This window comes from Tamandua tetradactyla, chromosome 15 (genome assembly GCF_023851605.1).
Source record: "Tamandua tetradactyla isolate mTamTet1 chromosome 15, mTamTet1.pri, whole genome shotgun sequence".
Classification (NCBI taxonomy): Eukaryota; Metazoa; Chordata; class Mammalia; order Pilosa; family Myrmecophagidae; genus Tamandua; species Tamandua tetradactyla.
Genome location: NC_135341.1, coordinates 53,582,357 through 53,608,535, shown reverse-complemented (window position 1 = coordinate 53,608,535; position 26,179 = coordinate 53,582,357). Strand labels below are relative to the sequence as shown.

Here is a 26,179-nt window from a genome sequence, read left to right as displayed (position 1 = left end):
TTTATAGTTTAATTCTATTGAGTTCAGAATTATACTCTGTATGATTTCAATTTTCAATTTTACTTTTATTGAGACATGTTCTGTGGTCTAGCATATGGTCTGAATTGGATAAGTTACCATGTACCTTTTTAATTTTTTTTTGAGATATTTTCACACACATACATTCCATGCATGTTGTACAACTGATGGCTCACAATATCATCACATGGTTGTATATTCATTACCATGATTGTTTTTTAGAACATTTATATCACTCCAGAAAAAAAATAAAAAGAAATAAGAAAAAAGCCATACACACCATACACCTCACCCCTCCCTTTCATTGACCACCAGTGTGTCCATCTACCCAATTTATTTTACCCTTTGTCCCCCTTATTATTTATTTACTTTTATCCTTATTTTATACCCTGGATATAAGGAGCATCAGACACAAGTTTTTTACAATCACACAGTCACACTGTAAATATTACATCTTTATACAATCATCTACAAGAATCTAGGCTACTGGAACACATCTCAACAGTTTCAGGTACTTCACTCCAGCCACTCCAATAATCCATAAACGAAAAAAGGATATCTATATAAGGCATAAGAATAACCTCCAGGATAAACTCTCAACTTTGTTTGAAATCTCTCTGCTACTGAAACTTTATTTTGTCTCATTTCTCTCTTCCTCCTTTTGGTCAAGAAGACTTTCTCAATCTCTTGATGCTGGGTCCTGGCTTATCCTGGGCTTTCTGTCCCACGTTGCCAGGAAGATTTACGCCCCTGGGAGTCATGTCCTATGTAGGAGGGAAGGCAGTGAGTTCATCTGCTAAGTTGGCTTAGAGAGAGAGAGAGGCCACATCTAAGCAACAAAAACTATGTACATTTTTAAAGAATGTGTATTCTGCAGGCATTGGGTAGAGCATTCTGTAAATATCATGGGTCAAATTTATTGATATTATTGTTCAAGTTTTCTATATCTTTGTTAATTATCTAATCATTTTAACATTTATTAAGAATAAGTATTGAAATCTTGAACTATTATTTTTGAACTACTATTTCTGTTTTAACTGTGTTAGTTTTTACTTTATGTATTTAAGGGATCTTTTGTTAGGGATGGGTACACACATAACTGTTGTATCTTCTTGATGTATTAACCCTTTTACATTATAAAATATAAATATTTGTCTCCAATAGTACTTATTTTCTATTTTGTCTTTTCTTAAGACAGCCACCCTAACTCTCTTATGGTTACTGTTTGCAAGGCATATCTTTTTCCATCCTTTCAATCTGTTTGTGTCCTTGAATCTAAAGCCTGTCTCCTATAGATAGCACATGATTATATCTTGGTTTTTTAACCCAGTCTGATCATCTTGCCTTTTCAGAGTGATGTTTAGTGTATTCACATTTAATGTCATTATTGATGTGGCTGGATTTATGAGTGCCATTTTGGTATTTGTTTTCTACATATATCATGTCTCCCTCTTTCCTCTCTTACAGACTTCTTTCGAGTTAGATAACTATTTTTTAGAGTACCAATTTAATTCTTCTGTTTCCTTTTCTAGAATTTTTTAGTTTTTTTCTTCGTGACTGCTTTAGGAATCATATTCATCTTAATTACAGTCTGCTTTGATTAAAAATAACTTAATTCTGGTAGTTTTTGGAAACTTTGTCTCTCTATAGCTCCATCTCCTCTTCTATTCTTTGTGTAATTATTGTCATACATATTACATAAATATAATATTATGCTTGTTGCATCATATAATGTATGTCTCTTAAAGAAGAGAAAATAATATATTTATAGTCTTTTATATTTACCCACATATTTACCAATTCTGATGTTTTTATTTCCTCCCATAGAGTCAAAGTTATAGTGTAGTGTAATTTCCCTTAAGCCTGAGACTCCCAGTAGTATTTCTTGTAGGGCACACCTGGTAGCAATGAATTATCACAGCCTTTTAAAAAAATATTAATGTCTTTATTTTATCTTTGTATTTTGAAGGGTAGTTTTGCTGAATATAGAGTACTTGGTTAATGGTTTCATTCTTTCAGCATTTTGGATATGTCACTCCACTGCTTTCTAGTTTCCATTAGTGCTAATGAAAAATTGTCCATTGTGTTATTATTTTTTAACTTGCTGCTTTCAAGATTTTCTCTTACAGTTTGACTTTGATGTGTCTGTCTTAGTTTCTTGGTTGTAATCACAAATACCACACAATGGGTTGGTTTAACAATGGGAATTTTTTTTTTTCATTAGTAAAGTTGTGTCATTACAGAAGTATCATCCATAGAATACAGGCTTCCCATATACCACCCTGATATTCACACTTTGCACTGGTGTGTTGCATTTGTTACAATTGATGAAAGCACATTTTTATAATTATACTATTAACTAAAGCCCATGATTTAACTTAAGGTTCACTGTTCATATTGTGCAGTTCCACGGATTTAAAAAAAGAAGTGTTCTAGTCAGACACATACAACCTAAAATTTACCCTTTTAAACACATTGAAATCTGTAATTCAGTGCTAGCAATCATATTCACAATGTTGTCCTACCATCACTAACGTCCATTACTAAGATCTTTCCATCTTCCTAAACAGAATTTCTTTATATTTTAAGCCTTAACTCCCCATTCTCTACCCTGACCCCATCAGAAAACTGTATTCTAGATTCTTACTCCACGAGTTTGTTTTTTCTTATTTTTTCACAACAGTGAGATCATACAGTATTTGTTCTTTTGTGTCTGGCTTAATTCACTCAATATGATGTCTTCAAGGTACATCCAGGTTGCACCTTCTTTCCTTTTTAAGACAGTAGTATTCCATTGTATGTATACACCACATTTTGTTGATGGGCACTTGGGTTGTGTATTGATTTGAATCTTTTGTGTACCCCAGAAAAGCCAAGTTCTTTAATCCTAATTCAGTTTCACTGGTGGGAGCTTTTTAATTGTTTTTATGGAGATGTGATCCACCTGACTGTGAGTGGTAACTTTTGATGAGATGATTTCCATGGAGATGTATCTCCACTCATTCAAGGTGGGGTTGCTTACTGGAGCCCTTTAAGAAGGAACCATTTTGGAAAAGGCTTGAGAGCCACCAGAACCTTCAGAGCCAACAGCCCCAGGGAAGCCATTGGAAGAGCCTGGAGAGAAAGCTAGCAGTTGAGAGAGAAACCCTGAACACCACTGGCCTTCTTGAACCAAAGTATCTTTCCCTGGATACCTTACTTGGACATTTTCATAGACTTGCCTTAATTTGGACATTTTCACAGCCTTAGAACTATAAACTTGCAACTTAATAATTTCCCCTTTTTAAAAACAATAAAGCCATTTGTGGTATATTGCATTCTGGCAGCTTGCAAACTAGAACAATTTGCTTCCATCTTTTAACAATTGTGAATAATGCCACTATGAACATTGGTGTGCAAATATCTGTTTGATTTCCTGCTTTCAATTCTTTTGAATATATACCTATACGTGGGATTGCTGGGTCACATGATAGTTGTATGCTTAGCTTTCTGAGGAGCTGCCAAACTGTTTTCCACAGTGACTGCACCATTTTACATTCCTACCAGCAATAAATGAGTATTCCTATTTCCCCATGTTCTCACCAATACTTGTAATTTTCTGTTCTTTCTTCTTCTTCTTTTTTTTTTTTTAAATAAGAATGGGGATTTATTGGCTCATGGTTTTGAGGATAGGAGTAGTATCAACAAGGTGATTCTTTCTTCCAAAATACTGTGGCTTTCTGGGGCTCACTGCTAGAAATCCTTGGTTCTTGACATTTCTGTCACATGAAAATGCACATGGAAATATCCTCTCCTTTCTCTTCTGAGTTCCACTGACTTCCAGCTTCAACTCTCACATGTGACTTTCTTTTCATAAAGTTACCATAAACAGGATTAAAGCCTAACCTCATTCAGTTGGGCCACATTAACTAAAAATAACACCTTGAAAAGGTCCTATTTACAATGGGTTCACACACACAGGAATGGATTAAGAACTTTTGCTTCCGGGGTACCTATTCAACACAGTGTACCCCCACAGTGTCTAAATGTGAATCTCGTTTTGTTTATTTTACTTGGGTTCATTGGACTTCTTGAATCTGTAGGTTTTAAATTGAATTTGGGAAGTTTTGAGCCATTATTTCATCTTTTTTTCCTGCCCTTTTCTCTCTTTTCTTCCTATGGGACTTCAGTCATACTCATGTTTGTGTGTTTGATGTTGTCTGTTGTTTCACAGACCTTTGAGGCCATTATTCATGTAGTAATAAGTTACAGATACCCACTGTTGTTTTTTGAAGTCAGTAGTTAATTTTTCTTCACTTTTTTCTCAGCTTGAGTAATTTCTGTTGTTCTCTCTTCAAGGTTTTCTTCCATCTCAAAGCTGGTGTTCACTATGCTAGTGGATTTTTTATTTGTACTTTTCACCTCCAGAATTTTTGTTTATTTTATTTGGTTCCTTTTATTTCAATCTATTTATTGAGGTACTATATTATTGAGTGATTGTTCTTGTATTTTCCATTAATTCATTAAAAGTAATTTCCTTTTGTTCTTTGAACGTATTTATAATAACATTTTTGCAGTTTTTGTCTACTGAATCCACCATCTGGAGACATTCAGGACAGTTTCTATTGGCTGATTTTTGTTCACCGTGTATGGGGAACATTTTCCTATTTATTTGCCTTATAACTTTTTGTTGAAAACTGGAAATTTTAGGTAATATACTGTAGCAATTCTGATCCTGATTTTCCCCTCCTGAATGTTTATATTTCTCTGTTTAGTAACTTTCCTATGATATCTTTCTCTCTTGTGGTTTGTGGCCAGTCATGTCTTTGCTCAGGATTTTTTCTTTTTAAAGTATATTTTTGCTTTTATTTTTAAACCTGACCTACTAAGATTTGTTCTTCTATCAGCATAGCTGAGTGGGCAGCCAATAATTCTTTAGAGAATATGTTCATACTCTTTAGTCAGTAAAACTTCTGCTCAATGCTGACAGCTCATCTATTAGTTCAAAAGCACAAAGTTCATGCAGTTTTAAAGTCTGCCACGGCTTTTACTTTTCTTAAGGCCCGCTCTAATCTTCCCTGAATATGCACGCCACCTCCAAGGCAGACAGAGATGTGGAGAGATTACCAAGCTCTTGTCTTGAGTGTCATTTTCTGCATTTCCTTGTTAAATTTCTGGCTAGTCCTAGCTTGCTTCAATGAGGTCCCAAACCTCAGGCTACTGTAATTGATGGCCTTCTCTGTTTTGGGTAGCTGATGGCTGGGGGTAAGCGGCCGTACTGAGTCAGTCACACAGACACAGAGCACACAGCATATGACACAGGGGACAACCCTCAGGGATGAGTGGAAGGTGTCAGCTTTATTGAGGAAGTGCACAGGCTTATATAGGCTGGGAGCATGCAGGGACATGTGTCGGATGGAGATTGGTGGCCCTTGTTGCTAGGGCAGAGGGCAGATTTCTGGGATTGGTCACCGTTGTTGCTAGGGTGGAGGGCAGATTTCAGGTTAGCCATTTTGTGTTGCCTTGCATCAGCCACAGCAGCCAGGTGAGCGATATTTTATGGCTTCTCCAACATTGCCTATTACTGACAATTACATGTGGTATGAATTTTACATGTTTTGCTCCAAACCAAAGCATTTCTTTCTGGCAGGTGAGTCTTGGCTATTCACAACCGGACCCCCCCTGTTAGAATTACTGTGCTAACAAATCAGGGTCCAAAAGAGTTTGATGAGAGTAACCCCAGGCAAGTATTTTATAATAGATTCCTACTGTTTTCACATAAAGTCAATAGGTTTTCATGAATAAATGCATCTCAGTTTGCCTTTGATCAATTTTCCAGATGCTGAAATGGCTATTTGGTAATATTGTCCAGTTTTATACTTGCTTTTGTTGACAGGATTTGACCACCTCCTTATTCATTCATGCTGGAAGTCTTGCCCTCTTTCATTTGTTTTTTTTTCCCCTAGAAGTTATTTCTGTATTTGTTTAATGGGCAATTCTCAATCTGTGACAATTCACTTTGACATTTAAAATGTGTTGTGCCTTAAAGATCAATTCTAGACAAACTTTTAGGTTGAGAGTTTGCCTTCAGAGAAAAAACAGCAGTTCAACTTTTCTAAACCAAGCTCTACTGAACCAATTCATTAGATTAACTGATGTAATTGTATAATTTAAATATTATGTAAACCAATGAACACTGAATATGAAAAGAGAGCTGTTTCTATGAAAACAAAATTGTATGCTTTGAAAAGACTTCAATAAATGTGAGTTGCTAAAAAATTGCTGTTGAATTAGGTGTAGGTGAGAACTATAAATGATTGCAGAAAAATATAAAAATAGAGAAGACATTTACAATCAGATCACTTTATAAGTGTCCTTATATTTTCACTTTGCTTTAAAGAAACAGAAACAGGAAATTTTACATGAGGCATTATAGATGTTGACTTTTGAAGAGAGATGATGGAAATTTTCTATCAATGTTCTAATATTAAAAGAAAACACACCTTAACCCTATATAAAAAGTTAGTAGAAAAATGTACATCTATGTTTCAAGTTATAGTCAATGATTTAGGGTATTCTTCATCACTTTCATTTTTTATGATTTACTGCTTTAGCCAGCTTTTTAGTTCAATCCCTTTATTACCAGACCCAATTTAAAAAGAAGCTTTAATACTCTCATTATTTTAGGAACCTGAGTTAGGGTGGCTGTTGGCTGCTGCCTGGGATGCTCCCCACCACTCCATGGTGGAGGAAGAGAAATACAGATTGGGGTCAAGATCACATGTGGTCTGGAATCACTGTGTTATGGCAGGGAATCTTCATATTCATATTCATGCTAAAAAAGAGTAGGGGCGCTTTCCCTAACACCTTTCTTTTTAAATAGTGGTCTTTTGAAGACAGAATGGGGTAACATGAAGGTGGGGATTTAGGCACATATGTTAGTTGATGTTAGTTTACTAGGGCTGCTGTAACAGATTAACACAAACTGTGTGGCTTAAAACAATAGAAATTTATTCTCTCACAATTCTGGAGGCTAAAGGTCTGAAATCAGGGTGTAGGCAGGGCCATCTTCCCTCTGAAGTCTCTAGGGAGGAATTGTTGTAGTCTGTCTCCTAGCTTCTGGTGGTCCTGGGCAATCCTTGATGCTCCTTGGCTTGTATTGCATCACTCTAATCTCTGTCTCCTTTCTCATATGGAATACTTCAATCTATTTCTGTGTCTAAATTTTCTTCTTATAAGGACGGTCATATTGGATTTAGGACCTACCCTATCCAGGATGACTTTATATTAGCTTGATTACATCTGCAAAGACCCTATTTCCAAATAAGGTCACATTCAGAGGTTTTGGGTAGACACAAATTTGGGAGAACTCTATTTAACCTTTTGTACAATGGGGAAGAAAATTTTAGATTGGTAAGACTTTTAGGACTACTCAAACCATTAATACAGAGGAAGATGCTCAGTTTGTTTAAACTCTAGACTAAGGCAGAATTAGCTGGAGTGATCACCATTAAAGGAATGAGTCTCAGAGAAAGCAACTGAGGTGGTAATAGTTTTGAAAATCGGGTTATCTTGATAATGAATTGGAAAATCCTGGGACACCTTTTGTGTGCTGCTCAAAAGCATATGTGCACTGAAATCAATGCATACACATCTATAAAAAAAAATAACAGGCATGGAAAAGGCAATACTTTAGGGCTCCTTGTCTTTTATAATGGCTCATACTTAGCTGAAATAAGTTTGGTGTTTTTTATTTGCTTTAAGAGTCTAAATCTAGGCCTTAATTCTCAAACTTATTTCTATAGTGAGGAAACCAATGACACTTTGAATGAAAGATGACCTTGGGAATATAGTATGGCCACTCTCACTGGACTTGTGAGATAAATTTTAATAAGGGTGTTTAGAGCAGCTCCAGTGATCCTGGAGAGTTTATGGCGTTTTACAGGTGGAAGTTTGGTGTGGAACTTGTGAAAGAGGAGAGACCAACAGGCTACAGCTTTCCTGGTGGGAACCAGGGCAGGGCCTTTCTTCATCTTGTTACTGAGAAGAAAAGAGGAATGGCCTGGCTTACTTCCTACTACTCTTGCCTCCTCCTCCACTCTGTATTCCCACACCCCCTACCCCTTCGTTTGCAGGATTTTTGCACCATTGACCAAATGGAGAAGAAAGAAAAAAGCCAGTGGAAGGGAGGGAGGTGTATGGGGGCCCTTTTGGAAGGGATCTCCTTCCCTTCCTCTCTGAAAATAAGACCTTTCTCTCTCTCTCAAAACATTAATAATAATAAAACAATGTCATTTCCCCTTCTCTTCAGACTTCCTCTGAAATTTCCTTTCTCCCAAACAGCACCCCATCATTTTATTTCTTTTACCTCTCTGGCTTGCTTCTGACAGATGGTATTTCTAATATTTCTGGTTCTGTCTTCCTCTCTCACTTTTCCTTTTTCTCTCTCTAGCTTCTAGCTCTGGTTTGGTCCTGCTGAGAGAACATAAACTGCCTTATTTGTGACTCTGCAATGATTTCCATGGCAACCGACCCATGGCCCAGGTACCAGCCTGTGCCTTTGCCTTAGGACTGTGCAAGAGAAAAAGGCCTTTATTAAAGCTGAGTGTCAGTGGGTTCCCTCCTGCAGCTCTTGCCCAGGGAGGAACTTCTGCAGGAGTCAAAGGAGGGACACATGAATTGAAAGCAGGCTTCCTTTCTTTCTAAAAATTTCCCAAATAGATAAGAAATACTGCCACCTCAGCGCATGATTATGTATGTGGGTATGTGCTTGCAGGGCACACACACACACACACCACTTCTATTTCTGGATCTTCAGCCACAGATCATTTTTTTCCTTTGAAATCCTATAGCTTCAATGCTCTGGTCTGGAATAATAGCTTCTGTTTGAAATGACAGGTGGGGTCTGCAGTTTAAGACTCTCTGCATAGGATAGGGGTGGGGAGAGAGTGGAGAAGGTGGCAAAGACAGGGTGGACAAAAGCTTATGAGGGTGGTGATGTGGTAAGAAGAAAGAAAATTTAGGGCCCCTAACTCAATAATGAGTAGAAGAGTCAGGGGAGACAGGGGAGTTCTTAAAACAGATGCTCATAAAGTGTTCATTATTGTGTAATGTGACTCTTTTGCAATAAAATGTTATGGAATGGTAAGGGAGGCAGACATCTCTCACCACTTCTCTTTCCTTTTTTTTTGCCATTCTTTTTCTGTGGATCTCTGCTTTTTGGTTCCCTTCCACTTTTCTGTGGGTCCAGGGGATGCAATTTTAGGAAAATGTTAGAAACATCCTAAATTCTAAGGTCCCTCCATTCCACCAGGGCACTTGAATTCAGAGAAAGGGAAGACAAGAGATGGGGTCTCTGTCCCATCCCTTCTGAGAACTGTCTGCACACTGAAAACAAACAGAACTCAGCCTGGAGCCAAGAGGGTATTCTGGGTTTCTATTGCAACCAAGATGAGTTAATCTTTATTAAGCAGATGTATAGAGGACCAGCTCATCTCTATAACATCTCCACAGCCATCCGCTCCCCATTTCTTTTATTGATCTGCCTGTCTAAATGAGTGCTTCTAAACTCGGTGGGAGTTTTCCAATTAGATAAAAGGCAATTCATGTTGCCTGCTGCCTCTGCACCACACTAACAGCCCCAAACCAAGAGAGCATATTCAAGTCTTCTTGGCAGAACAACCTACTTTAATCAAGGCAGCCCCCTCCTGAGCACCCTCATCTGCAGGACATTTCTCTTAATTTCTTGGGCTTTTTTATTGGAGGTTGAGAAAAATGGGCTGCTTTTCCAGGAGCTGGGGGTTTCAAGGTGAAACATGCAGTTAATGGAGAAGGTGCATTGGCTCACTCTTTGAGCTGGTGTTTTAGAAAAGCCAGCGTGGCAAGCATTTGGGTCAAGCAATGACTCAAGGATTTTCAAATCCCTGAGTCTGGTCTTGAACTCCCTTCCCTTCCTTTTCCCATCCCCCCCCCCCCCCCCCCCCCAGCAAATGACTGAGGGCACCCATTTCCTTCCTGGATTAGTCAGTTTGGGTAGCACAGTGCTCTGAGGCCACTGCCCACTGCCAGCAGGGCCAAAGACAGGATGGAGGGGTAGCATTGTGAGGTGAGTCTTCCATCCCAGGATTTGGGGCATTGTCCACTGGAGAATATAGATGGCCCAAAGCCTGGGCACTAGCAGACACTTCCCGTCATCCATTGCAGCAGGTCCAACCCATCTGCCAGAAGTTCAAGGTCCTTTTATGCAAGGCAGCCTTATATACCTGCTTCTTAATCTTCTCTGTTCTGGCCTGGTGCATCTTCTACATAGTCAGGACACCACATTTTCTGACTTTTGATCATTGTTTTTCTTCTTACCTAAGAGGGTTGTCCTCCTTATCTGAGAAAGGGAAGCATTTCTCAGCTACCATATCTCTCCCTCCTCAATATTCCTTTCACATGGTTAGTATTTTCTTGCTTATTGCTTTGACACTAATTAGAGCTACTATGTTTTATTGAGTGCTCACTATATGCCAGGCACTGAGATAGGTGGCTTTCCTGAAATGAACAAAATCAAACCTTGCAATTTTATAATGTGGTAGGTGCTAATACTATCTCCATTTTAAAGATGGGGTAAATAAAGGAAAGAGACTAAGAGAATTTAAACATTTCACCCAAGATCATGTAAGTATTCAAATTCGTATTTGCTTGATTCCAAACATTCTGGGTTTAATATGCATGGTCAAGGATGAATGAATATCACAGTGGTAATGAAAAGAAATAATTTTCTTTTAAAGCCACATAGCACAATCCATGTGAGCACAATGTGAGGCTTAGCGACAATGATCTATTCTCTGAGGCCTTTCCGGGTAGAATAACTGGTGCCCCAGTTCCTTCTGTCTCTAAAGCTTCAGCACTTTTATTGCAGACCAGTTAAACTTTCCTATAGCTACTGTAGGTGCAAATCTCTGTGTCAGGGCCTCAGGACCAATTTGGTAGGGACCCTGGTTGGTCTAGATGGGCTATGAAGGCAAAGAATTTGATCCCTATGAGTTGTTTCTAGAGGGAAAGGCTTAGATCTTTAGGCATTCTTATAGGTTTCTCTTTCTCAAGGAACTAAGTCCAGTTTGCCTAGTGTGGGTTCAGAGGACATTCACAATCACTGCCCTCAAAACTGGGTATCTCTACCAATATCAAACTATTGTTTTACGGAAGAGTTCAGGCCCCTCAATTTCAGTCTTCCCTCCAGAGAGATTTTCTCTCCCATAGGTATTTTTTCCAGTCAGGAGGTATCTTTGTGCTTTATTTATTTATTTTTTTCAAGAGTCTCCATTCTGGAGCTCCAGGATTCACTCATGTGTCTTAACTCCACTTTGCCATTCTTTTCAGGAGGGCTAATAGGTTCGATGCAAATAACATTTTTGGCAGCCAGTGCTGGTAGGTCCTGTTGAGTCTGGTGTGATGATCCGGTGCCTTCCTCCACAGCCATACCTCAGGATTATTTTCTTAGCTGGCTTGGTAGACCTTTGAAGACAGGGGAGGGAGCAGCCTATTCTGTAGCCACTATTCTCCTGGGAAGTAACAACTGTTTATGTTGGTGCACTGTGAACCCAAACCAAAGTTAAAGGCTATCGTAAAAAATGTGGAAGGAGTTCTTTGATGATGAGATAACTTGGCCATTGAGACCTCACTCCCTTCTCTTGATCCCTTCTCCTGATTTAGCATTTGAACAATCAAGAAAAGATGGGGTGTTTCTATTAGCTTCCTCCGCTTCCCCTTCTTCTCCTCCTCTTCCACTAAATCCAAATCTCAGGAGGAGAGGCACAGTTTGATTCCTGCCTTCCTCTGTGAGCACTTAATATAGGTGGACAACGGAAGGCCTTTTTCTGATATACGATCATTGTAGTCAGTGTGAGGAGAGCCATAGCTGTGAGGAATGAGACCCCTTTTGAATGCTGAATTTCTGGGTCTTGACTTCTCAGTGATAGCATCTTTGACTCTGCCAGGCACTTTCACATTGTCATTTCAGCTGCACCTGGGGAGCTGGAGCCAGAGAATGATGGAGCTGTATTGTTCAGAAGCCTCAGGCATTTGCTGCTCTGAATCTCCATGAAGCCACTGAGGAAGGTTCTGGAAAGAGGCACTTGACCTTTCCTTACCTCAGAAGAGGGAACAGCTAGGGACTGGCATTGGATTAACATCCATTCTAGCTAGAGGGGCTCACCTTTGCTCTCAGAAAGAAAAGGAAGTATTTGAAATTCAATAAAGCTTCTGTTCATTATCAAACCCCAGCAGGACTTTATGATAATTTTTATAACTTCTGCATTCAAAACTCTGGGTGCTTTGAAGGTTAATAACTCGTGTTTATTCAAAACTTCCCTTCAAGGAACTCAGAAAGCTTTGTAGACATTATCTAATTCAGCAGCACCACAGGACAAGGAAACAGGAACGGCAGAAAGAATGAACAGACAAGATTATTCAAATTTAGGAGAAGTGATAATATTAATAACTCTAATAGGGAGTTTAAGTGAGTTTTAGGAAATCACAGAACAAATTGTGAGTCATCCTGGAAGAGGTCTGTTTATTCCCCAGCACTGACAATCTCTGACCACAGGCTCGACCACTTGTGAGCTGGAGGTAGCTGACTATTCTGGCTTGGTTACTCATCTGTAAAATGAGTAAATAAGACCTATTTCTTGGGGTTGTTGTGGTATTTAATCTCGTAATGTGGTACAATGTTTGAGACAATGTTGGTGTTCGGTGAATATTACCTTTCTCTCCCACCTTCTCCATGAAGCTCCAGGATATTTTTCTAGTGACTGGAGGAGTAAACTGCATGTCTTTTACTCTGCTGAGTATGAAGAAGAGGAGTAGGAATGCAGTCCATTGTTTGGGGATGAAGGAACAGCAATCATTTCTCTTCTATGGAAACTCTGACGTCTAAGAAGTACAGTCTCTTCTCTGGAAACTCTGACATCTAAGAAGTACAGTCTTCTTTTGTGAGAGGAAATGAAGATCTGAAGCAACTTTATAGTTAATTGGGGGTGGAAAACATGCTTCTTTTTGAATTGTTTTTGGTTTTGGGGAGTTGGGCCCTTAGTGGAAGTTTACATTTCTCTGCTAGTTCTACCAATTTTCCATTTTGCTCCCACTGGAAGAGGAATTCTCCATGAAAAAGCAATTGGCCTGTGTTTGATTTAGAAGTCCAATTTTAAAGCAGGGCATGCCTAGAGAAATTTTCTCCCAAGTCCCACAAATAAGGATAGCAATCCTCTTTAGTACCCTGTGGCCTTTTAGGGTCCTAAAGACATATGGAGAAGAGAAAAGGAAGCACTTACATAGCCAGGAGATCCTCAGGCACTTTGCTAGTGTTCTCATGACTGGCCAATGGGGTGAGCCAGGGCATGGACCATTTCCACTTATTTTCCCACATTGTATATTCTGAACAAGACTTGGGAAAGAAAGAGAAGGACACTTTTGTCATTGGTTCTCTACCACTTTTAGCCCCTGTCCATCCATTATTAGCTCCAATAGTTTTTTGTGTATTTTTTTTGGATTTTCTATATATAAGGTCACTTCATATGCAGATAGATAAAGTTTTATTTCTTCCTTTCCAATTTAGATGCCTTTTATTTATTTTTCTTCCTTAACTGCTCTGGTTAGAATATCTAGTACACTATTCAACAGCAGTGGTGAAAGCAGACATCCTTGTCTTATTCTTAATCTTAGTGAGAAAAATTTAATTCTTTCACCATTGAATATGATGCTAGCTGTATGCTTTTCATAAATGACCTTTATCATGTTGATTAAATTCCTTCTATTCTTACTTTTCTGAATGTTTTTATCAAGAAAGGTTGCTGAATTTTTTGTCAAATGCCTTTTCTGCATCGATTGAGATAACCATGACTTTTTTCTTGCATTTAATTTATATAATGTATTAAACTGATTGATTTTGTTATGTTGAACCACCCTCGCATTCTGGGATATATCCCACTTAATCCTAAGTGTATAATTTTTAAATATGCAATAGGATTTGATTTGCTAGTATTGTGTTAAGGACTTTTGTATCCATATACTTAAGGGAAACTGATCTGTAATTTTCTTTTCTCATGATGATTTTACCAAGCTTTGCTATCAGAATAATGATGGTTTCAGAGAATGAGTTCGGAAGTGTTCCCTCCTCTTGAATTCTTTGAAAGAGCTTGAGAAGGGTTGGTTGTAATTATTCTTGAAATGTTTGGTAGAATTCACCAGTGAAGCCATCCGGTCTTGGACATTTCTTGGGTGGTAGGTTTTTGATTATTGATTGAATCTTTGTACTTGTCATAGGTTTGTTATTTTTTCTTAAGTCAATTTAGGTAATTGGTATATTTCTAGGAATTTTTCCATTTCTTCTAGATTATTTAATTTTTTAAGTTGTTAAATTTTTTATTTGTTTTTTTTTTTTTTTTTTTAACATGGGCAGGCACCGGGAATCGAACCCGGGTCCTCTAGCATGGCAGGCAAGCGTCTTTGCCTGCTGAGCCACCGTGGCCCTCCTGTTAAATTCTTTAATGCAATGCATGAGTACATTGATTTTTCTCATCATATAGCTGCACATTTATCATCACAATTGACTTTATTGTTTTGTGAAAAATAACATATACACAAAAAAGTAATAAATTTCAAAGCACAGCGAAACAATTAGTTGTACAGCAGATTTCAGAGTATAGTATGGGTTACAATTCCACAATGTTAGTTTTTTACTTCTAGCTGCTCTAAGGTACAGGAGACAAAGAAATATCAATATAATGATTCAGCAATCATACTCATTTTTTAAACCCTACTTCCTCTGTATAATTCCACCATCACCTTTGATCTTTCTCCCACTCTTTAGAGGTATTTGGACTATACACATTCTGACTTTTCATGTTGGAAGGGCTGCCAATAATATGGGATAATGGGACAGTTGATGTTCTGGAGAGGCTGGCCCCTCTGCATTTCAGTACTTATCTGTAGATTATCTAATTTTAAAAGGTGAACAACTGCTGATAGTATTTTCTTATAATCACTTTTATTTCTGTAAGGTCAGTAGTGATATCACCATTTTCATTTTTTATTTTAGTTATTAGCATCTTTTCTCTCTTTTTTTTTTTTTTTTTTTTTTTTTTTTTTTTTTTTTTTTTAAGAGAGAGGGAGGAAGGGAAGGAAAGACAGAGAGAAGGAAGGAAGGATGGAAGGAAGGAAGGGAGGAAGAAAGGGAAACATCTTAAACATTTTCTTGTTTTATTATATTTTGTTTGTTTGTTTGTTTTTTACATGGGCTGGGGCCGGGAATCGAACCGGGGTCCTCCGGCATGGCAGGCAAGCACTCTTGCCCGCTGAGCCACCGCGGCCCGCCCAGCATCTTTTCTCTTAGTCTGGCCAAAGTGTTGACAATTTTATTGACTTTTTTTAAAGAACCAACTTTTTGTTTTGTTTATTCTCTCAACTGTTTTTCTACCCTCTATTTCATTTATCTCTGCTCCGATCTTAATTATTCCCTTTCTTCTGTTAACTTGGGGTTCAGTTTGCTCTTCATTTTCTAGTTCCTCAAGATGTAAAGTTAAGTTATGAGATTTTTCTTCTTTGTAAATATAAATGTTCATTGCTATAGATTTTCTCCCTTGTGGCATCACATAACTTTTGGCACATTGTGACTTTGTTTTCAATTGCCTCTAAGTATTTTCTAATTTTGCTTGTAATTTCTCTTTAACATATTGGTTTAACAGGTGCTGTTTAATTTTCACATGTTTATAAATTTTCCAGTTTCCTTCTGTTATTAATTTCTAGCTTCATTCCATTGTAGTTGGAAAAGTTACTTTGTATGATATTAATATTTTAAAATTTATTAAAACTTTTCTTATGTCCTAAAATCTGATCCATCCTCAAGAATGATCTTTGTATACTTGAAAAGAAGGTGTTTTCTGCTGTTATTGGGTGAAGTATTCTATGTATTTTGTTTGATCTAGTTGGTTTATAATGTTGTTTAGGTCTTCTACTTCCTTATTGTTCTTCTGTCAAAATGTTTTGTCTAGTATTGAAGTTGGTGTACTAAAATATCTAACAATTATTGTAGAACTGTCTAATTCTCCCTTCAATTATGTCAATGTTTGCTTCATATATTTTGGCACCCTGTTGTTAGGTACATATGTTTAGACTTATTAAATCTTTTAAATTTCCTGCTATTGCTGCTGCTGCTGCTACTACTTCTTTTCTTTCTTTCATCTTCCTTTTTGTCTTTTGTGATTGTTTTTCTTGGTATGGTGGACTGAAGAGTGGAAGTATGAGATTTCCAGTGTGACAAAAAAACTAAAACTCAGAATGTATAGTTCTGAACAAAAAATTACAAAATGTACAAGGAGGCATGAAATTATGGACAAATGAAATTAATCAGGTTGAAGAATAAAAAAGAATGAGGAAAAGTGAATAAAGCTGAAGAGATCTGTGGGACACCATCAAATGCATCAATATATGCATTATGGGAGTTCCAGAAGGAGAGGAAAGAGAGAAAAGGACAGATGGCTATTCAAATAAATAATGGAAGAAAATTTCCAAAATTTAATTATAGACATGTATAGATCCATTCAAAAATTCCAGTGAAAACTAAACAGGATAAAATTGAAGAAATTCACACCCAGGTACATTGTAGTCAAATGGTCAAATGCCAAAGACAAGAGAATTCTAAAAGCTATAAGCAAAAAGCAACATTCCATGTACAAGGGAGTGCCAGTAAGATTAAGTGTCAATATTTCATTAGAAACCATGGAGGCAAGAAGGTAGAGAGATGAAATATTTAGTGTTGAAAGAAAATATTGTTTCTTAAAAATGAGGGACAGATTAAGACTTATCAGAGAAACAATGCCTGAAGAAGTATGTTATCACAAGTCCTGCCCTACAAGCAATGTTAACAGGAGTTCTTTAGACAGAAAGGAAAGGACACTAGATAGGAGATTGAAGTAGCATGAGGAAATAAATATCTCCAGTAAAAGAAACCACATGGGTATTTATAAATGCCAGTACTATTGTGCTGTACTTTTGCTATGTAACTCACTTTTTTTTTTTTTTTTTTTTTTAAAGAGAGAGGGAGGAAAGGAAGGAAAGACAGAGAAGGAAGGAAGGGAGGAAGAAAGGGAAACATTTTTAAACATTTTCTTGTTTTATTATATTTTGTTTGTTTGTTTGTTTGTTACATGGGCTGGGGCCGGGAATCGAACCGGGGTCCTCCGGCACGGCAGGCAAGCACTCTTGCCCGCTGAGCCACCGCGGCCCGCCCCTGTAACTCACTTTTTACTTCTTACAAGTCCTAAAGTACAAATGCATAAAAATAATGATAAACCTATGGTTTTGGACACACAATGTATTAAGATATAATTTGTAACAAGTACATCAAAAGGTGCTGGGATGGAGAGGTATAGCAACAGAGTTGTGTATGCTAGTTAAGTTGGTGTCAAATCAAATATGACTGTTATAGATTTAGGGTAGTAAGTTTAAGCCCTATGGTAACTGCAAAGAAAATAACTGAAAAAATATATACAGAAGGAAATTATATAGTACTCAAAATGGTTTGCTACAAAAAATCAAATATGAAAACTGCCAGCAATAAAAAATTGAGGGACTAAAAAGGTATAGGACTTACAAAAATCAGATAGCAATATGGCAGAAGAGAGTCCTGCATTATCAGTAATTAACTGTAAATATAAATGGTTTAAATTCTCCAGTCAAAAGGAAGAGGTTGGCAGCATAGATTAAAAAAAAAAAAAAGGACTAAGTATTTGCTGCTTACCTGACACTCTCCTTAAATTCAAAGACACAAGCAGGTTGAAAGAGAAAAGATGGAAAAATATGCCATGCAAATAGTAACCACAAGAGAGCTGAAGTAGCTTTACTAATAACTGGTAAAATAGACTTTAACTCAGAAACTGTTACAAGGGACAAAGTAGGACATTAAATACTCATAAAAGAGTCAATTCAACAAGAAGACATAACAATTATAAACATATGTGCACCTAACAGCAGAGTGCCAAAATATATGAAGCCAGTATAGATATATTTGAAGGGAGAAATAGATGGGTCTACACTAATGGTAGGAGACTTCAATATACCACTTTCAATAATGGATAGAACATTTAGACAGAAGATAAATAAGGCAATAAATGACTTAAATGATATTCTGAACCAACTAGACCTAACAGACACATATAGAACACTTCATCCAATAACAGCAGACTATACAGAATACCCTTCTCTAGTGCACAGGGATCATTCTCCAGGATAGACATTGTTAGGTTCAAAATAAGTCTCATAAATTTAAAAATATTGAAATCATACAATGCATTTTCTCTGACCACCACAATGGAATACAGCTCAAAATAACAGAGGGAAAACTAGAAAGTTCATATATAGATAGAAATTAAACAATCAATGAGCCAAAGAAGAAATCACAAAAAAAAAAGAAAAAAATTCAACAAATGGTGCTGCAATAAAGTGATACTCACATGGAAAAAGAATGAAATGTGACCCACACCATACAGCATACAAAAAGAAAAAAAAAAAAAAAAGAAGACATCACAAAGGAAATCTGAAAATATCTTGAGGCAAAGTAAAATGAAAACACAGAACATTAAAACTTACAGGATGAAGTAAAGGCAGTGCTGAGAGGCAAATTTATAGCTCTACATGATTACATTAGAAAAGAAGATCTCAAATTGGAACTCTAACCCCACTCCTGTAGTAACTAGAAAAAGAAGAGCAAACTAATCCCAAAGTGAGCAGAAGAAAGGAAATAACAAAGATTAGAGTGGAGATAAATAAATAAAATAGGTTATAATAAACACTAGAGAGAATCTACAAAACTAAATGTTGGTTTTCTGAAAAGATCAATAGACTCAACAAACCTTTACCTAGACTGAAAAAAAAAAAAAGACGATACAAGTTAAGTCAGAAATGAAAGGAGGGATATTACTACTGACCCAATAGAAATAAAAATTATTAGAGAACAGTATGAACAGCTATACACCAACAAATTAGATAACCTAGATTTAGTAGTCAAATTCCTAGAAATACAAACTATTTAATACTGACTTGAGAAGAAATACCTCAACAGACCAAGTGAAGAGACTAAATCAGTAATAAAGACCTCTGAACAAAGTAAAGCCCAGGATCAGGTGGTTTCATTGGTGAGTCTTACCAAATATTCAAAGAAGAGTTAACATCAATGCTGCTCAAATTTTTCCAATTAACTGAAGATGGGGGAACACTTCCTGATTCATTCTATGATGCCAGCATCACCCCAGTACCAAGGACAGGTAAATATATCAAAAGTAAATTACAGACCAATGTCCCTTATAAATATACATGTAGAAATCTTCAGTGGAATACTAGCAAACCAAGTCTGTTGAGGATTGAATCATGTCCCTCCAAAACGGCCAATTACACTCCCAGGCCCTGCTGGTCCTGTGTAAATGGGACATTTGTAAATGGGACATTTGAAGATGTAACTTGTTAAAAAGTGCATAAACTGAGTGAGGGTGGACTTAATCCACTCTGGCTGAGGTCCTTATAAGTAAAGGCAATTGGACACAGAAGGAGAAGCCACAGGGGGCAGTCAGAAGCTGGAGGTCAGTGGAACCCAAAGGAGAAAGGAGAAGATTCTGCCCTATTCATTGCCACATGTCAGAAAAGCCACAGAGGAATCATTGCTGGAACCCAGCCCCAGAATGCCACAATCAGTCTTCAGGGAGATAGGATTGCCTTGCTGACACCTTGATTTTGGACTTGTCCTAGCCTCAAAACTGTGATCCAATAAATTCACATTGTTTTTCAGCTAGAAAACTAAGAGTTTTTGGTATAAGTAAGTAGGTTGCTGCTATTACAAAAACCTAAAAATATGGAAACGGCTTTTTCCACATTTGAGTAGAGGCTGGAGAATTTGTGTGGAGCTTGATAGAAAAAGCCTAGATTTATTTGAATAGGAATATTTGTAGAAATATGGACACTAAGGGTTTCTTCAGTGAGGTCTTAGAAGGAAATGATGCATCTGTTATTGAAAACTGGAAGAAAGGTGATGGCAGAATAATTGGCAAAGTTGTGTTCTGATATTGGATTGTATCTGGAACTTGTAAGCAATGGACATGGACATTGAGCTAAGGAGATTTCTAAGCTAAGTGTAGAAGTACAGCCTGGCTTCTCCTTGCCATCCAAAGTAGCATGCAAGAGTAAAGGGATAATGTGAGAAATGCTTAAGCACAAAAGAAGCAGTAAGTGATGATTTTAGCATCTGACTTTTGACAAGTGTGCCAAATCCACTCAATGGGGGGAAAGAATAGTCTCTTTAACAAACAGTGCTGGGAAAAGTGGATAGCCACATGCAAAAGAATGACGGTAAGAACTTTAATTCATACCATATACAAAAATTAACTCAAAATGGATCAAAGACCTAAATGTAAGAGCCCAAACTATAAAACTCCTAAAAGAATACAAGGGGAAACATCTTCAAGACCTTGTGTTAGGCAACAGTTTCTTAGATTTTGCACCACAGGCATGAGTAACTATATATATATATAGCTACAATGTCCATATATATATATATATGGAACTTCATTAAAATTAAAAACTTATGTGAAAAAGAGTTTATAAAGAAAGGAAAAAGACAACCTACAGAATGGAAGAAAATACTTGGAAACTGATAAAGGTTTAATATCCAGAATATTTGAAGAACTCCTTCAACTCAATAACAAAATCTAAACAGTCCAGTGAATAAATGGTCAAAGACTTGAATAGACATTTCTCCAAAGAAGATATATAAATGATTAAAAAGCATGTGAAAAGAAGTTCACCTCATTAGCCTTTTGGGAAATGCAAATAAAAACCACAACGAGATAGCATTTTACACCCAATAGAGTGGCTACTATTTAAAAAAAATGAAAAATAATATATTATTTTCATGTGGAGAAACAGGAATGTTATTACCTTGCTGGGAATATAAAATGGTGAAGCTCCATTGAAAATTTGTTGGTTTCTCAGTAAATTAAATATTAGGTAAAGAATTACCATAGGACATAGCAATCCCACTTCTAGGTATGTACTCCAAAGAACTGAAAGCAGAGACTTGAACAGAGCAACTTAAGTATCCATCAGTAGATAAATAGTTAAACAAAAATGTGGTCTGTATATATAATGGAATATTATTCACCTGTAAGAACGGATGAATTCTGATGCATGATGCAATAAGCCAGATACAACTGGGTAGATATTGTACAATCAATTTATATGCAATAATTAGACTACCCCAATTCATAGGGCTAGAAATTCAAATACAGGTCGCCATGGGCTGGATCAAGGTAGCGAATGGGGAGATAATGGCTAATTGGTGCAGAGTTTCTATTTGAGAGGATGAAACAGTTTTGGTAATGGATGGTGGCAAGGGTAGTGTAACATTGTGAAAAGAATTAATACCACTGAATTGTATAATTAAAAGTGGATAAAGATTATATAAGGGGACTTCCTGGAAGATGGCGGCTTAGTAAGACGCGCGGATCTTAGTTTCTTCTCCAGGACACCTACTAGGGGAGTAGAAACGATACAGAAAGCGCCCAAAGCCACAACAGAGATAAAAAAAGACAGCGTACCCCATCCTGGAACGGCTGGCTGGCTGAGAGAAGCAGCTCGGGTGAGATCGCCGAGGCGCGCGGGCCTTACCGGGCGGGGTGGCAAGCGGCCGGAGTTACTCCCTTCCCCCTTCCCGGGCCGACTGGGAGAATTGGAGAGGTGGTCCCCTGAAACCAAGGCGACTGGCGCCCACAACACGCGCAGCCCCCGGACCAACTGAGAGAATTGGATCGGAAACCCCCAGGCCGCGGAGAACGGTGACCCCGTGACTCCCGGGGAACGTGCACTCTCTTGGGCGGGCCGCTGCCGCTGGCGCCCTCCCGCCACGCGTGTTGCCCAGGGCCGACTAGGAAATTCGGACGGGCTCTTTCCCTGGCTGCGGCGACCAGCAACCCTCCCTGCGTTCGGACCCCGGGCCGGCTCAAGCCGTTTCGGCTAGCGAACCCCCAGGACGGCGAGAGTTTTCCAAAGTTTAAGGTCCCACAGCACCTTTTACTGGTGGGACCCGCAGACAAACGTGTGCCACGAGCGCCACCTACTGGGCAGGATAAGAAAAACAGAACCCAGAGATTTCACAGAAAAATATTACAACCTTGCTGGGTCCAACACCAAGAGAAATCTGAATAAATGCCCAGATGCCAGCAGCAGAAGATAACTGTCCACGCTCAAAAGATTGAGAATATGGCTCAGTCAAAGGAACAAACCAATAGCTCAAAGGAGACACAAGAGCTGAGACAACTAATGCTGAATATACGAACAGAAATGGAAAACCTCTTCAAAAATGAAATCGATAAATTGAGGGAGGACATGAAGAGGACATGGGCTGAACATAAAGAAGAAATAGAAAAACTGAAAAAACAAATCGCAGAACTTATGGAAGTGAAGGATAAAGTAGCAAACATAGAAAAAATAATGGATAGCTACAATGATAGATTTAAAGAGACAGAAGATAGAATTAGTGATTTGGAGGATGGAACATCTGAATTCCAAAAAGAAACAGAAACTATAGGGAAAAGAATGGAAAAATTTGAACAGGGTATCAGGGAACTCAAGGACAATATGAACCGCACAAATATACGTGTTGTGGGTGTCCCAGAAGGAGAAGAGAAGGGAAAAGGGGGAGAAAAACTAATGGAAGAAATTATCACTGAAAATTTCCCAACTCTTATGAAAGACCTAAAATTACAGATCCAAGAAGTGCAGCGCACCCCAAAGAGATTAGACCCAAATAGGCGTTCTCCAAGACACTTACTAGTTAGAATGTCAGAGGTCAAAGAGAAAGAGAAGATCTTGAAAGCAGCAAGAGAAAAACAATCCATTACATACAAGGGAAACCCAATAAGACTTTGTGTAGATTTCTCAGCAGAAACCATGGAAGCTAGAAGACAGTGGGATGATATATTTAAAATACTAAAAGAGAAAAACTGCCAACCAAGACTCCTATATCCAGCAAAATTATCCTTCAAAAATGAGGGAGAAATTAAAACATTCTCAGACAAAAAGTCACTGAGAGAATTTGTGACCAAGAGACCAGCTCTGCAAGAAATACTAAAGGGAGCACTAGAGTCAGATACAAAAAGGCAGAAGAGAGAGATATGGAAAAGAGTGTAGAAAGAAGGAAAATCAGATATGATATATATAATACAAATGGCAAAATGTTAGAGGAAAATATTATCCAAACAGTAATAACACTAAATGTCAATGGACTGAATTCCCCAATCAAAAGACATAGATTGGCAGAATGGATTAAAAAACAGGATCCTTCTATATGCTGTCTACAGGAAACACATCTTAGACCCAAAGATAAACATAGGTTGAAAGTGAAAGGTTGGGAAAAGATATTTCATGCAAATAACAACCAGAAAAGAGCAGGAGTGGCTATACTAATATCCAACAAATTAGACTTCAAATGTAAAACAGTTAAAAGAGACAAAGAAGGACACTATATACTAATAAAAGGAACAATTAAACAAGAAGACATAACAATCATAAATATTTACGCACCGAATCAGAATGCCCCAAAATACGTGAGGAATATACTGCAAACACTGAAAAGGGAAATAGACTCATATACCATAATAGTTGGAGACTTCAACTCACCACTCTCATCAAGGGACAGAACATCTAGACAGAGGATCAACAAAGAAATAGAGAATCTGAATATTACTATAAATGAACTAGACTTAATAGACATTTATAGGACATTACATCCCACAACAGCAGGATACACCTTTTTCTCAAGTGCTCATGGATCATTCTCAAAGATAGACCATATGCTGGGTCACAAAGCAAGTCTTAACAAATTTAAAAAGATTGAAATCTTACACAACACTTTCTCGGACCATAAAGGAATGATGTTGGAAATCAATAATAGGCAGAGTGCCAGAAAATTCACAAATACGTGGAGGCTCAACAACACACTCCTAAACAACGACTGGGTCAAAGAAGAAATTGCAAGAGAAATTAGCAAATACCTCGAGGCGAATGAAAATGAAAACACAACATATCAAAACTTATGGGACGCAGCAAAGGCAGTGCTAAGAGGGAAATTTATTGCTCTAAATGCCTATATCAGAAAAGAAGAAAAGGCAAAAATTCAGGAATTAACTATCCATTTGGAAGAACTGGAGAAAGAACAGCAAGCTAACCCCAAAGCAAGCAAAAGGAAAGAAATAACAAAGATTAGAGCACAAATAAATGAAATTGAAAACATGAAAACAATAGAGAAAATCAATAAGACCAGAAGTTGGTTCTATGAGAAAATCAATAAGATTGATGGGCCCTTAGCAAGATTGACAAAAAGAAGAAGAGAGAGGATGCAAATAAATAAGATCAGAAATGGAAGAGGAGACATAACTACTGACCTCACAGAAATAAAGGAGGTAATAACAGGATACTATGAACAACTTTACGCTAATAAATACAACAATTTAGAGGAAATGGACGGGTTCCTGGAAAGACATGAACAACCAACTTTGACTCAAGAAGACATAGATGACCTCAACAAACCAATCACAAGTAAAGAAATTGAATTAGTCATTCAAAAGCTTCCTAAAAAGAAAAGTCCAGGACCAGATGGCTTCACATGTGAATTCTACCAAACATTCCAGAAAGAATTAGTACCAATTCTCTTCAAACTCTTCAAAAAAATCGAAGTGGAGGGAAAACTACCTAATTCATTCTATGAAGCCAACATCACCCTCATACCAAAACCAAGCAAAGATATTACAAAAAAAGAAAACTACAGACCAATCTCTCTAATGAATACAGATGCAAAAATCCTCAATAAAATTCTAGCAAATCGTATCCAACAACACATTAAAAGAATTATACATCATGACCAAGTAGGATTCATCCCAGGTATGCAAGGATGGTTCAACATAAGAAAATCAATTAATGTAATACACCATATCAACACATCAAAGCAGAAAAATCACATGATCATCTCAATTGATGCAGAGAAGGCATTCGACAAGATTCAACATCCTTTCCTGTTGAAAACACTTCAAAAGATAGGAATACAAGGGAACTTCCTTAAAATGATAGAGGGAATATATGAAAAACCCACAGCTAATATCATCCTCAATGGGGAAAAATTGAAAACTTTCCCCCTAAGATCAGGAACAAGACAAGGATGTCCACTATCACCACTATTATTCAACATTGTGTTGGAGGTTCTAGCCAGAGCAATTAGACAAGAAAAAGAAATACAAGGCATCAAAATTGGAAAGGAAGAAGTAAAACTATCACTGTTTGCAGACGATATGATACTATACGTCGAAAACCCGGAAAAATCCACAACAAAACTATTAGAGCTAATAAATGAGTACAGCAAAGTAGCAGGTTACAAGATCAACATTCAAAAATCTGTAGCATTTCTATACACTAGTAATGAACAAGCTGAGGGGGAAATCAAGAAACGAATCCCATTTACAATTGCAACTAAAAGAATAAAATACCTAGGAATAAATTTAACTAAAGAGACAAAAAACCTATATAAAGAAAACTACAAAAAACTGCTAAAAGAAATCACAGAAGACCTAAATAGATGGAAGGGCATACCGTGTTCATGGATTGGAAGACTAAATATAGTTAAGATGTCAATCCTACCTAAATTGATTTACAGATTCAATGCAATACCAATCAAAATCCCAACAACTTATTTTTCAGAAATAGAAAAACCAATAAGCAAATTTATCTGGAAGGGCAGGGCGCCCCGAATTGCTAAAAACATCTTGAGGGAAAAAAACGAAGCTGGAGGTCTCGCGCTGCCTGACTTTAAGGCATATTATGAAGCCACAGTGGTCAAAACAGCATGGTATTGGCATAAAGATAGATATATCGACCAATGGAATCGAATAGAGTGCTCAGATATAGACCCTCTCATCTATGGACATTTGATCTTTGATAAGGCAGTCAAGCCAACTCACCTGGGACAGAGCAGTCTCTTCAATAAATGGTGCCTAGAGAACTGGATATCCATATGCAAAAGAATGAAAGAAGACCCATCTCTCACACCCTATACAAAAGTTAACTCAAAATGGATCAAAGATCTAAACATTAGGTCTAAGACCAT

General features: G+C 37.5%; 1 long non-coding RNA gene across 1 annotated transcript; it reads right to left on the bottom strand.

Moving 5' to 3' along the window:
• Positions 1–7,870: 7,870 nt before the first annotated feature.
• On the bottom strand, positions 7,871–8,497 carry LOC143657988 (uncharacterized). Its single transcript, XR_013163050.1, has 2 exons — positions 8,366–8,497; positions 7,871–8,037 (listed from the first exon to the last, which is right to left on the bottom strand). It is a non-coding gene; the product is annotated as an uncharacterized LOC143657988 (long non-coding RNA).
• Between the last annotated feature and the right edge of the window lie 17,682 nt (positions 8,498–26,179).